Raw genomic sequence first — 13,836 nt, 5'->3', positions numbered from 1 at the left:
GTTACAATGCAGATCTAGACATGCTATATGTAGATTTTTTTTACCTGCTTATTTGAACAGCAGGAAGGCGGATTTATCCTTTAATGCACGACACATGTACGACTGCTGCTGCATTAACAATGGCCTCGGCAGCACGCTGCTGCTTATCATGTGTGTGGAGGGAGAGGGAGCCTGTGATGCATGTGTTTACATGTGTGTATTCATGCGTCTGCATGATGCATGTGTTTATTTACGCCTCTGTGTGTGTGTGTGTTTTGTGCTTCACATGTGTGTGTTCTCGCCTCCGGGCCTGTCTCCTGAGCCCTCCTCCTCCTCCTCCTCTTCATCTCTCTCTCTCTCACACACACACACACACACCTAAAACTGATGGCTTTGAATCACTGGCAACCCTGCTGCTAATTTATTTGCGCTGAGCATTATGGGAATTAATGTACCTGACATTCAATGACAACAGCCGGCGCTTTGTGGCCCTTTTTACATTTCAACACATTCCTGCCGCTGCCTATTGAAAAATGTCCATCTTCCCACCTAGCTGAAAAGAAAACACACACACATGCACACTCACACACGGCAGGCTCTGAACCTCTAGGTGCAGGAGGCTGTTAGCGGTGGCTGATGATAGTAGCAAAACATTAACATAATAATTAGTGTCTTGTAATTGTTTCATTAAAACCAGTTGTTCCATTTCTCCTCTTGTTCTCCCAGAAGACGCAAGACAGAGTTTGGACGTCAGCCAAAGGGAGGGTCGGTCCACGTTTGTACCCGCTCAAGATGTTTGCCTGCTCACCGGGAAACCGGGGAGGCTGTCAGCGGCGGCAGCGGGCTGGCGGCAGCGCGGCCGCTCTGGCCATATGTGGCGGCAAAACAAACACGGGGGGGGGGGAGCGCGGGCAGGCGGGTATCTCATGATAACAAATTCACGATAACGTGAGAAACTGCACAGATTTGTAACTTCGACTTGACTCGACATGTTTGTTTGCGGTTTCTTGAGATCTCGCTTGTCAACAATAAGAGCACGGGTCGTGTGGAGGTGCTCAGTAATGAACTGAATCCTGTGCGTTATGTCAGTCGCTGTAAAAGGTCACAAGGAATAATAGTATTGAAAGCTGGCAGTTCATTTAGAGCTGCAAATGCATACACAAGCACTCATGCATATACAGTGGCTGCCTGACTGTGAAGTGCATTCATTCTCTCTCTCTCACACACACGCTCAGATCTGAGCTGGCACTGATTAGCATTTTAAAGAGGAATTCCACTCGTTTACCGTTTAGTACCTGCCAGTCGGCATTTGTGAGTGCGATCGCCTCTTCCTAAAGCCACTGACGGAGGTAGTGAAACCTGTGATGCCATTAACATTTAAATTATAAAGCTGCTCCACGGTGTGTGTTGTGTGTGTGTGTGTGTGTGTGACAAAGTGATTCTGTAGACAGACAAAAGCTGATGGAGCTGTATTTTACATGTATGAATATATATAAACCTGTGCCTTTGGACACATTTTACGCTCCTCTCAGGTTAGTCTTAATGCAGAAAGTTTAGATCAGTAACTGTCAATCAGTGATTCTCAGTTAAGGGTGCAAGTAGCAATCTCTTGGGGTTTGTCTGCAGTGACTCGGGGATAGCCTATGGAGAAAGATTACTCTAAATAAAAAAGATTATTCTCTAAACTGATAGATGGCAGTTGAAATCTGTAAACACAGATATATAAATCAAATTGTTAACATAATTGTTAACCTCTCCCAACCATCCCAGCTTTGCCTCTCTAACTTTGTCTCCAAACAACTCAACATGATCAGTAGTAAGGATAATAGAAAGAGAATAAGAAAATAGTAATGGCACTTTTCAGAATATTTTTTTTGAAGTGTGGATAACCTAAACATAAACAGAATTAATAATGATTTATAAATGTGATATGAATATGAACTTGCTTGCTAATTAAAAGTAAAGTATATACAGTCCAACAAATAAAACTAAAATAAAACTAAAAACTAATTCTAAAAGTTTTGAATTAAGAGTTAAAATAAATATATAGATTTTTCAAAATTCTTAAAAAAAATTTCTAGAAAGTGACCAATGGTTAAAATAGTTAAAATTGAGAATAAAATCAGAAAGTAACTAGCTTAATGTATAGCTAGCAGTTAAATTTTAGCAAATTCTATGGAAACTATAAAAAAACCAAAAAAAAATATGACAGTTCGAGTCGTTAGTTAACGCTGCAGATACACTGTTAAAATTTGTTTAGCGGTAACTGCTAATTATAGAGGTGTCAAATTTTGCTAAACCTCGTTAGGAGGCTAATTTGTTAGCAAATAATATAGATAAATTGTTAAAATTAACAAAAACATAACTGCTAATTATAAAAACTGTTCAGATGTTGCTAAAAATGATTAGGAGGGAGGTTAATTTGGTAGCAATTAATGAAACCAAATTGTTAAAATTAGCTTGCTAGCTAAGGAAACTATAAATATTGCTAAAAGTACTGATAAGCTGTTTAAATTATTAGAAAAAAACTGAGAAACAAATAGCTAGCTAAAATTGTGAATTTAAAATTCAAATTAAAGTATTAAGATGTTATCCAGTAGAATAGAAACTGATAGCTTTTTGTTAAAAGCGGCAGGTTAGCTAACTTAAATTACTTATAAAAAGTATAGATAGTGTTTAATTGTTAATGTAAAATGGATGAGTGGATATAGCAGCTGAAAAATGTTTCAATATTCAGAATTATTATAAAGAATGTTGGAAATTATTAGCGGTTAATTATGTGCAGCTTTGTTAGCTAGCAGTATAATTGAGTTCTAGTTTCACAGCAAGCTAAAGGCATGGGTAAACAGCTGAAATGTTAGCTCATATACTGTTGAATGTAGTGCTTTGAAAAGCCGTTTTGCACCACTGTCACGTTTACCACACTAAACCGTGACAGAAATACAGCTAACAAATGTTAACAATAACCACACAAACAGCTCTGACGGCTTCGCAAACAAATGCCTCAGATTTGGTTTTCCTGCAGAGTTTTTGAGTCATTGAACACGCGTGTTCTGCCAGATGACCTCACACATGTGAACACATGCATGCACACTCTCTCTGCTGCTGCTGCTGTTGGTTTGCAGCTGTGTGCTCTCCACTCCATGGCAGTGCAATACAGTGAGGAGGCATGGGAGGCAATAAGAGGCATACGTCTCATTGGCTAAGGCTGCGAGAGGAGGAGAAGGTGTGTGTGTGTGTGTGTGTGTGTGTGTGCGTGACAGGCTGTGTCACACCACCAGATAGTTAGATACCACCGCCGGGGATTTGACATTTAGTGTTTTTTGACAAACTTCTGACGACCGTCTCCCGCAGATCATTATCAAAGCATTTCTGTCTGTATAATCAAGATGAATGCTTCCGAACACAACGACGATCATTTTGTGGAGGAGCAACTCTCGAGGATCCAACAAGGGAGGGGTGCTGGGAGGGTGGCGGCGGCAGCGGTGGTGGTGGTGGCAGTGGCGGGCCCCTCCTGTATCACTTGGGCGTGCTTAACACATACATTTCCATTTTCCCAAAGACAGATTTGTTGGCAGCGGCGATATAAAGCGACACCCCGGTGCTGACAATGTTTCTGTCAACTTATTGAATCTTCGACAGAAAAAAGGGGGCAATCTCGGAGGCAGAGTGCAATCTAAAACATTGATAAATAAATACGGGGGATATGAATATGTTTGTTTGTTTGTTTGTTTGTTTGTGCTGGGTGTCGATTTAATCCCCGCTCGCCTAAGAAATCTCCCCAAAGACTGATTGGTGTCGCGCACCGCAATTAACTCCGCGAGCACCGTCTATAAATCAACTTCCTGAACTCGGCGTGGAGGAGATGATGTTTTTGAAATTAGCACCATCCGCTGCTTGTACTGCACTGGAGAGGAGAGGGAGAAAAAGGAGGAGGAGGGGGAGGAAGGGAGGGAGGGCAGATTTTCAAAATAACGGCCCGGCTAATATGTGATATTCAGAGAGCACGCAAAAACAAGTTTCAGGAAATCACGTTCATTCTTCAGCGCGCCGTGGGGGGAAGGCGTGCGCACAGGCACTCCCCCCACCCCACTCATTTTCCTGACGTTTGGAGTGGCGAGCGCACTTTTTTATTTTAACCGATCGCTTGTTTGGTTGCAATTGAAGCATCGGCGCCTCCCTCATATTCCCCTCCTGCGCTTTCATGCCATTATGAGCCATGAGTCGATGTCGCCGCGCTCAGAAAGGGGGACCATTTAGGTCAATTATCCTTCCATTCAGAAATCACCCCTCGACTACTTAGATTAAGAAAAACACTTATTTGCCCACACGGTCCGAGAGGGGTAATATTTCTCCGACTGAGGCCAGCGTATCAAGACGATGCTTTATCGCTTTACTTATTCATGTTTCATTTGCAATTCCTTGTGTGAGCGTGTGCATTTGCAAACATATACAGGATACGTGTGTGTTTGTGAGCGTGTCCCCTCGCAAGTGCGCCTGATAACGCTAATCCTGTTTACTTCTCTTTTCCCTGTCTCCTCAGTATTTCAAATACACCTAACGCCTTTCTCCACTTCAAGGCGTTTCCACGGAGGAGAGCACGGCCCCTGCCCCGGCGATCCAACACACACACACATGCCAGAACAAAGGGAGTCCCTCCATATTTGATTCCCTCTCTGAATATGTAAAAGCAGAAGCAGAAGTCAACGCTGGGAAATTACCAGAACTATCTGGGCCATTGACAGGCCTCCCCTGTGGTCAAATGGGCTGAGGCTGTGTTTGGTTGGTAAGCCCCCACTGCTCTGGTTTCTGTAGCTCTCCGTAGATAACCAGCAGGGAGGAGGAGGAGATGCACTCGGGCAAGCTATGGCAATCGGGTGTGGGGAATTCGGACGAGTGTGCACTCTGTCCTTAAAGGCTTCCTTTTAGAAAGTCTCCTCAGTTAAAGAGGCAGTGTGAGAGATCTTTTTATTGCCTCTGAGGGGCATCGTGAGCACCTGTTAAAGGTGCATGGAGAAGCTGGAACAAATGCTGTATACGTATTTATGTATTTCTTAGTTTTTTGTATATTTGTTACATTTACATCTTTTATAAAAAAATAATGATAAGACTTTTTGATAAATGGGGTAACCCGAGTAAATACAAAACACAGCTTTTAAAAAAATGATTTCATATATTAAGGGAAAAAAAGCTATCCAGATCTACCCGGGCCTGTGTGAAAAGGTAACTGTTAAATACTGTTAATCATGCATTTGTTGGGCTTAATCGCAGTTTTTCTTTGGTAAATAGAGGGTAGTTCAACACCCAGGCCTGTCAGACCTGCTGAATCAAGAAATCAGGCCACATCCACATGTACATGGGTATTGTTTGTGAAACTTGGGATTTTCCCACATTCATTTCGAAAACTGTCCATGTGAAAATTATCTCAAGAGCTATCAGCAGCATGTCAAATTAACAGGTGGCAATATAACTGCAACCGTGAAGAAACCCACAAACAGTAATACAACACTCAGTCTGATGTCAAAAAAGGAGATAAAGATGCAAACCTTCAATGTTGCGAGACAAAATCTCTCTTTCCCTTGTCCAGGTGTAAATACAGAAACTGAGTTTTCGATAACATTCACCCTAAAATACCCGAGTACGTCTGGATGTAGATTTGAGTAGAAGCTGTCTGACAAAGTGATGTAGCCTAAAAGATCTAAAAAATCAACACATCAATTCACAGATCTAAAGAACCAACTGAGAAACAAAGAAATTTACATCTATCAGTCTGTGTGGCCGACCTACAAAAAATGACTCCAAGAGCGCATTGAAGATTCATCCAAGTGGGCAAAAAACCCAGAACAACATCTAAAGAACTTCAGGCCTCGCTTGTCTCAGTTAAGGTTAGACCTTTGCTGCTTCAGGACCTTGATCTGGATTTATACTTTTTTATTCATAAATCTGTGTTGAAGGTATGAAACCTGACGAGGACTTCGTTGCAGCATGCACAGGTTTAAATGCTGGAGATGGCATTAGCCATACTGTAAGCATAATTGATGCAAAAATCAGTAACATTTCACAACTTCAAGTGACTACAGTTAAAATATATGCTGGTGATGTAAAGTGGGCAGGGCGTGAGTTAAACATTTTTTTAATGAGAGAGATTTGATAGAAAAGCAGGGAAAAACATACAGGAAATGATCTGAGGTCAACTTGAACTCAGGCCTTTGACCTAGCCTAGGTGACCAGAGCCTGGAAAAAACCGCTGGCAACCAATTATTAACTATAAAATGAAGCACAAAGAGCAAAGAAATAGGTGAAAATGAACAAAATTAACTTTAAAAAAATTCAATCTGATCCAAAATCTGTGACTGAACCTATTAGCTCACGCTTTTATTGACCTTTTTGTGAACACAGCTATTGCTCCATGGTGGTAAAAAGCATGCAAGCTGAATGCACTTCCATGCAGTTCTTATACGGTCTGTTTATAGTGTTAAATCAAATGTGGCAACTTAGCCACTGTATTTTAGTCAGTGCTTGGGCCATTTAACACTTAGACCATATCTTGCATTGCTGGTTATGATATAAAAGTAATAAAAGGTTAAACTCAAAGGAACTATGAATAGTTAACAAGTTTAACCAGGTAACATGGTTAAAGTATGGTATTAATACAGACTTATATAGCACTATAATTCTTCCAGTCACAGATAGGAAGGAATGACTATGTCTCAGAAACCAGCAACACTGGCCATTCAGGTAAGTCCTACTTTATTGTTTATTTTAGTTCTGATAGGGATGTAGTTTACAAAATAAACATTAACTTGTATTACTTAAGACTTGAAACTAGTGATTAAGACCATTACCTAATCAGGAAAGCATTTTCAGAGGCTGTAGATCAAGTGAGAAATAGGGTCATTTTACCATAGATTTCTATAGACCAAGACAACTGCAGGAGTTGCCCCCTGCTGGTCATGAGGTAGAATGCAGGTCTAAGGCTGTCAGGCCTGGTTTATCTCACCATATTGCAGAGTTGGGACCTTGATTGTAAGGTCAAATCACTTGAATGAGACCTTTTTATGGTAGAAAGCAATCAAAGCTGCCATGTGTAGGAACTGCAGCATTAATGGCAAACTTTTTTTTGGTTAATAAGATAACTTTTAACAACTAATACAAAACACTAATACAATTTTCTATTCATTTAGATTTTTAGAACTATTTTTTTTTTCAAAATCTGAAATGATTTGTCTAGTTAGAACAGACCAAGTGGGAAATGCCTTTAAATGATGGTGTATTTTATGAATAAAACAAATGTAATTGAGGTAACTTAAAAGTTAAATGAAGCTATTTTGTTAAATGTATGTCAGAGGGTCTCAATAATTCATCCCTTTTAGGTGATGATATTTTGAACCATTTGTGATTCCCCTGACCCACTGGCACTCATGCGGTCCTTCTTGGCCCGCCACCGGCGTCAGGGGAGATCCTGATTCACAGAAGCCATGGCTGCTCCTCAAACCCGCCGGCAGATGCTCCCTCTCTCCTGCCTCGCCAGCCGGCATCGTGCCTCCTCTGACATGCCTGTGTGTCTGTCTGCCCATCGCAGTCTGTCCATTCGTCCGTCCATCTGTCCGTCAAGCAGGAGAAGCCCAAAGCCTCAGTTATAAAAATGGACACTGGTTTTTAAAGGGGCAGTGAGGTATTTGTTCTCTTAAACAACATACAGGCTCTTAATATAGGACTAATATCTAAAATTAACGAGGAAAACGGTCCATGGAAAGCAATATGTTTCCATGAATCATTTATTGGGTGACGTGTTTTAGTGCCCACGTTGGCTGATGAATGATTGATGGCAACATGTTGCTGTTCTGAGCCTTTTTACAGTTTCTGGATATTTTAAGACCTGAATGTACGGGTCAATTAGAAACCCCGATTAATTTAAAGCTCACATTTTTTACATAAAGGGGTTAAAAGACATTTAAGAAACATTTAATGAGTTTCATGTACAGAAAAATGCAAAGGGTAGAGGTTTTCGTGCCTTCCAGCTGAGTGTTTTGGGTTTCTGGTCTATAACTTGACTGTTTTAGTTCAGAATCAGCATTTCATTAGTATTGGTTCCAGTGGCACTGAATTACTTAACAGACGGATTGCATGTAATTGCCAACTTGTTCAATCACAAGCTAATATTGCTATTTTATAGTCTTGCATGTACCATAGTTCCTTTGAAGATAGCAACTGACTACCAGTAGTTGCAGCCTCGGTCCTCGTCTTCGAAACAACCATTTCAGAAGCAATGAGATCACAAGTTTACACCACACAAGGAAGCACACTTCTGATGGAGGACAGCCAGAATAAGGTGAGTTGTTGCGGATTTCCAGAACTTTTCTACCAGTAAGCACTGCTGTTTTTGCTGCTGTTAGCCACTATTAGCTAGTGTTAGCCTCTGTCAGCTACTGTTAGCTTCTGTTAGCCTCCATTAGTGAAACTTTCTTTAAAGTGGATCTAAGATTGTTGGACACTTTGCGAATAAACTTTCATGCAATGTGAGAATGTAATCAAACTGTTTATCAGAGGGAAAGTGTGATTTTTAGGACACACCTACCAAACATTAGCTGCCGTAAAATTAGCTTATAACCAGCTGTTGTTGTTTAGCTGACTCATTGTCAGCTGTCTTGGAGGGTGATCTTTAAATTAAAACTTATAATTAACACTGTGCAGCAGTTTTTTTAAAAGCTATTTTTAGGTGTGTAGAATGTTTATATGTATATTATATATATATGACTTTGTAGTTTTTTCAGAATTATCAGGACTTTGTAACATTCTAATAGAATTCAATAGGGGTATAGCGGGTTAAATGTGCTCTATAAGTAAATTGGTCCACTTCTCTGCCAATCCCAATCCCCCGTTTCATAGTTTTTAAGAAGGTGATCTCGATCTGCGGCAAGTTTTAACAGGTTCTTCCTTTGCCCGTGCAGTACATCTCCACCAAGTTTTCTGAAATTCAGCTTGGCAAGTTTTTTGTTTTGCTGACAGATGGACGGACGAACCTTAAATTCTCTCTTTAAAAAAAAAAATGCTTTTATGTCTATATGTCAATTTATCTGAGCTATCTGTCAGTTTTTAAAATAAGGAAGACTGAATTCTTCACTAACAACATTTTGCTCAATCGTTTAAAGATTTAAAACAAAGCACTTTAACACAAGGGAGTGATACTGACCCATGACTGTTTCTGCTTTCAGCAACGTTTTTAAATACCGTCACAGATTTGACAAACTTTCTAGTCAACACACACTTGTTAATGAATAAATCATACCGTTAATGACTGCAAGTTTTGTTTTTCTTGTGTGTGTTTTTTCTTCCTGTGGCTGATGAACCTTGGAATGGGGCACTGGCCATCTGTGGTCTTATGTGTGTGTATGTGAGTGTGTAAGCGTATATGTGTGTGTGAGCTGTAGTCCAGCGTCCACTGGGGAGACTCGGCTGCTGCCCCACTTTCCTCGCTCTCATGTCGGACTGGGACCATCTGACGGGGCTAAAGACCAGTGTCACATGTCTATATTTGGCCGGCGTCACCGCCACTGCCAGAGCTCAGCGCTGCAGTTGTTTTCCAAAATGCACGGGGCAATCGATGATAATGAGGAAGGACATTTTAATTAGGGCTGTCGCAACCTGGGGACGGCATGCGGGCTCACACGGCGGGGGGCGAGTGGGAGGATGGGAGGGGGGCCTGGTCACCATCACACCTCCTGGGAGTTTGACTGGTGAAAGTCTCGCTGCATATTTAGGGGGGGAAATTAAATCTGCACAGAAGGCTCTAATACGGCGGATCACACACTGAACTTTTCTTAATAATTCCGTCTTTAAAATAGGAGCAGTGCAAAGTAAACGAATGTTAAGTCATCACAATGCTCATCGGGTGTTTGGGGAGCACTTGCTCCAGTCCAAATTAGTTGAACGTGCTGAGTGGAGGCTCTTCAGTTCAAAAGCTACACACTGACCTGACTGGAGCGATTTCAGTCAGCCGTTAGCGAGACGAGCCAACCAGGACAAAGTCCAGCTGTGATGCATTTCAGGCAGTTACCCTAGTTCCCGATTTCTGACATGTAAATACCACTCATGTCAATATCCAAACCATAAACATGACAGGATTTTTATGAAAACCGGCCCTATGATAATGTCTAAAATGGCATTCCAAGCAATACAGGTGCCTCAAGTCACACAGAGACTGCTGTTCAACATCAGTCTCATGGAACATTCAGGACTGTTCCCCAAATCATCTTTTGGGCTCCAGAGATTTAGTGGTAATCAACAGCTAGTGTCTGAAAGGATGAGAGAAAATCACATGGTGCTGCAACTACATGAAAGCAAATTACTGATAGTGCCTCATTGGTGGGAGTATATATTTTTTTCTATTTGAAATGTCTGTAACATGCATTATGTGGGCCACGAGCTGAACCGCGTCAGTCAGATTTAAACCTGTCATGAAGTTATGAAGGCATAAAAGTGCTGGAAAAAAAGTGGTTAAAACACCACATTTAAACGCATCTCTCTGTACTTGAAGGGACAGTAACTTGGAAAATAGTCATAGTATCAAGGTACAATTTTGCATGGTTTCATGAAAGTAATTATACATACAAAGGGTCAAGTGGGAGCCACAGATTATTTTATTTCCTGGAATGACCCCTGTGGTATCAAAAGGTGGAAAAACAGGCCTTTGCACACGAGTGTAGAGGAGATGGCTAACATCTCTGAATGACAAGCATGCACATTGCTGACACGCAGCATGTTCCAGACTTCAGAGTTTTCTGCCATGCCTGCAGGTTATTAGAAGTCATTTGCATATTGTGAAGTCAAGTGATTAAAAAACTATGAAAAGTGGGCAAAACTCATAAAATAACATGAGATCTGCCCTAAAATGCCAGAGAGGAAAGGACAAGAGTTTAGAAAATGGAACTCATAAGGTCCTTTTTTTCCCCCAACGTCTATACAAACCATGAATATCTATGAATTTCAAAAGCAGAGTTGTTTAAAATTAAACATTCATTATCTCATAAAAAACATCTAATGACATCGAGAGAAGCATAAACTCTGACTTTAAGATGACCAGGATCAACTGCAAGTAACAAAAACAAGCACTTCCCTTTGTCCTGAAAATGTTTATGTATACCGGAGACATGCATGAAAAATAAATCTTTCATGAATGTGAAATGCGCCTATATGTGTGTGCTAGATGAAAACAAAGCAATAAACCCACCGCCATTGTATTTAATATTCATCCTACGTCCCCGAGCAAGAACTGTGCAAGGTGTGAGAAGAAAGGCCCGCCACAGAATCACACCACAAGTGCAAAAGTTGGGAATAACTGCATAAATTATCATCTGCGCCGGTAATATAAGCGTGTGTGCACAAACAAAAGCAGAAACAAATCCACGACGGACCGATCTGAGCTCTTCTTCACTTTATGAAAAATGAAAAACGGGCTGAAAACCTGAAAAAAGCCAATGGCGAGTGGCGCGCGCGCAGCTCGCTAATCAACTAAAAGGCAACATCAGAAAGAATAGGTAATTTGAGACACAAAAAGAATAAGTAATTTGGGAGGCACATACCCAAGTGGCCAAATTATTTATGCCTAATGGAACTGGGGTGTGTGCGCTCATTTGCAATTAACCGATGTGCTTTATTACCTGTCACTGCTTGCTAATGCGGCTGAAAGCCCCGCTCTGCGACGTCTTTAATTACAGTGGGAGAGGTGTGGAGGCACTTCCTGCTGGAAGGAGAGGGGTTTCCTACCTTTCATCCGGTGTCTGTCTTCCTGATAAGTTCGGATCTGAACCAACTCTCGGCTGATTTTAAAGGTGAAAAGGGAAAACAGTTTATCTTGGCTCACACGAAGCTGCGTATTAGAACTAATTCTTACATAAATTACAAGTGAAACTCCACAGTTGAGCTCAGAGTGTCTGGATTTCTAGAGAACACATGGTAAATGTGTTTAATTTATATTAAAATGAATGCAATTTGGGGTGACTGTTCACCTCCATCATAACAGGAGGTGTTTATTTGGATCCCAGTAATCAAAAACGTTGCATTTTTAAAGTGTTAGTTCTAATTTATGACCTGTAGATCTGCATTTTGGACGATCTAGTTAAAAGTCCTTCCTCATGTCCTGTTTCGCTCCGAAATGTGTCACTATACTCGTGTTGATAAAGACAAAGATGGTCTAACTTTCTTTATGACTTTGAACACATCAAAGTGGGTCAGAACAGGATGTCTGGGTTTTTTGTCGCCAGGACTTTTGCGTTCCGGTCTCTCTGGTATTATATGTTGGTGCCAAACTGGGAACCCAGATCGTCTGATGACTTGGCCTCTGGGGGCGACAGCCAATATTTCAAGGCTTCCGGCATCACCAGCTGATATCCAGTTCAGTTAAATTTGACTTGCACAGCTCAAAATCACAACACTAGTCATGTCAAGGTGCTCTATATTATAAAGTAAAAGGCCTGAAACATTAATGATAGAAACCAGGCAATCCAGTGATCCAGTATGCGTGTATCTTGGTGACAGTAGGGAGGAAAAACTGCCTTTTAACAGGAAGAGACCTGCAGCCATCTTCCATGGCAGGTTGTGGCGAAACAACTGAGAGAAGAAGTGCACATTTGGTCACTTAAAATCTGAGATTTTAAATTCTGTCTGCTCCAAAATTCATGGGCACTTTGTCAGGTAAACCAGTTCAGCTGCTTCTTAACGCAAATATCTAATCAGCCAATCACATGGCAGCTACATGCATTTAGGCATGTATACATGACTGAAGCTCAAGCAAAACACCAGAATGGAGGTTTAAGCGACTCTGAAAGTGGCGTGGTTCCTGACTAGAACAGAAACGGCGGATCTACTGATTTTCCCACATAATCATCTCTAGGGTTTACAGAGAATGGTCTAAAAAATTTGAAAATATTCACTGAGCGGCAGTTCTCTGAGAGAAAATGCCAAGCTGCTCAGAGATTTGAGGAGAATTGCTAAATTTCTTCAAGCTGAAAAGAAGGCAACAGTAGCTCAAATAACTGTTACAACCACGGTATGCAGAAGAGCATCTCTGACCCTTTCAGGAGATCAGCAGCAGAAGACCACACAAAGTGCAGCTCCTGTCATCTAAGAATAAGAAACTATGCACCAAAGCTAAAGCATAGCACACAGTGTAGGCTCTGCTTATTATTCCCAAGAGTTTTAGATATTTCTTGTGTAAAACTCAAAATATAAAGAGCTGAAACACCACTGTGAACTTGTGTTTGGTGTAATATCCCAAATATGCAGCAGAAGTCAGGATAATCTCATTTGCAAGGCCTCAAATCAACTGAATTTATTGTGAATTTTTTAATTTTTTAATTTGGCCAGTAGCCAAGTCAAGCTCATTTGGCGAGTGGCAGCTTTTAAAGTACATTCAGAAGTACTGAATGCCATCCTTAAAGTAATGAACACCTCAAACCGATCATGTTTTTTTTTTTTTTTGGCATTTTAGCAATTCAAATAGCAATTTATCCTCCGCTGCCTTGAATGTTAACAGAAAGCTCTCTCTGCACATCTGCAGAAGTCGCTCTTCAAATATATGTAATGAGCCTGAGTGCTGGGGCGGCGTTGGCACAGTGTAGCAGTGCTGGGGTTGTGATTGGCTTTTTGCAGCCTGCATACCCAGAGGAGGCTCCCTTAAGAGCAGATCTCCTGTTAAGTATGAGATTCCTGAGAGGAGAAGTGTTGGAAGGACTCTGGTTTCTTTAAATATACCGGGCCATCTGGGGAATATAATGGCTTCCATATATAATTAAGAAGAATACAACGTTAGAGGCCTTATGTGTCTTTGTGCTGCACCTTAATGGCTGCGTTAGCGGT

This window comes from Oreochromis niloticus, linkage group LG23 (assembly GCF_001858045.2).
Source record: "Oreochromis niloticus isolate F11D_XX linkage group LG23, O_niloticus_UMD_NMBU, whole genome shotgun sequence".
NCBI lineage: Eukaryota > Metazoa > Chordata > Actinopteri > Cichliformes > Cichlidae > Oreochromis > Oreochromis niloticus.
This window is presented reverse-complemented; position numbering follows the sequence as displayed.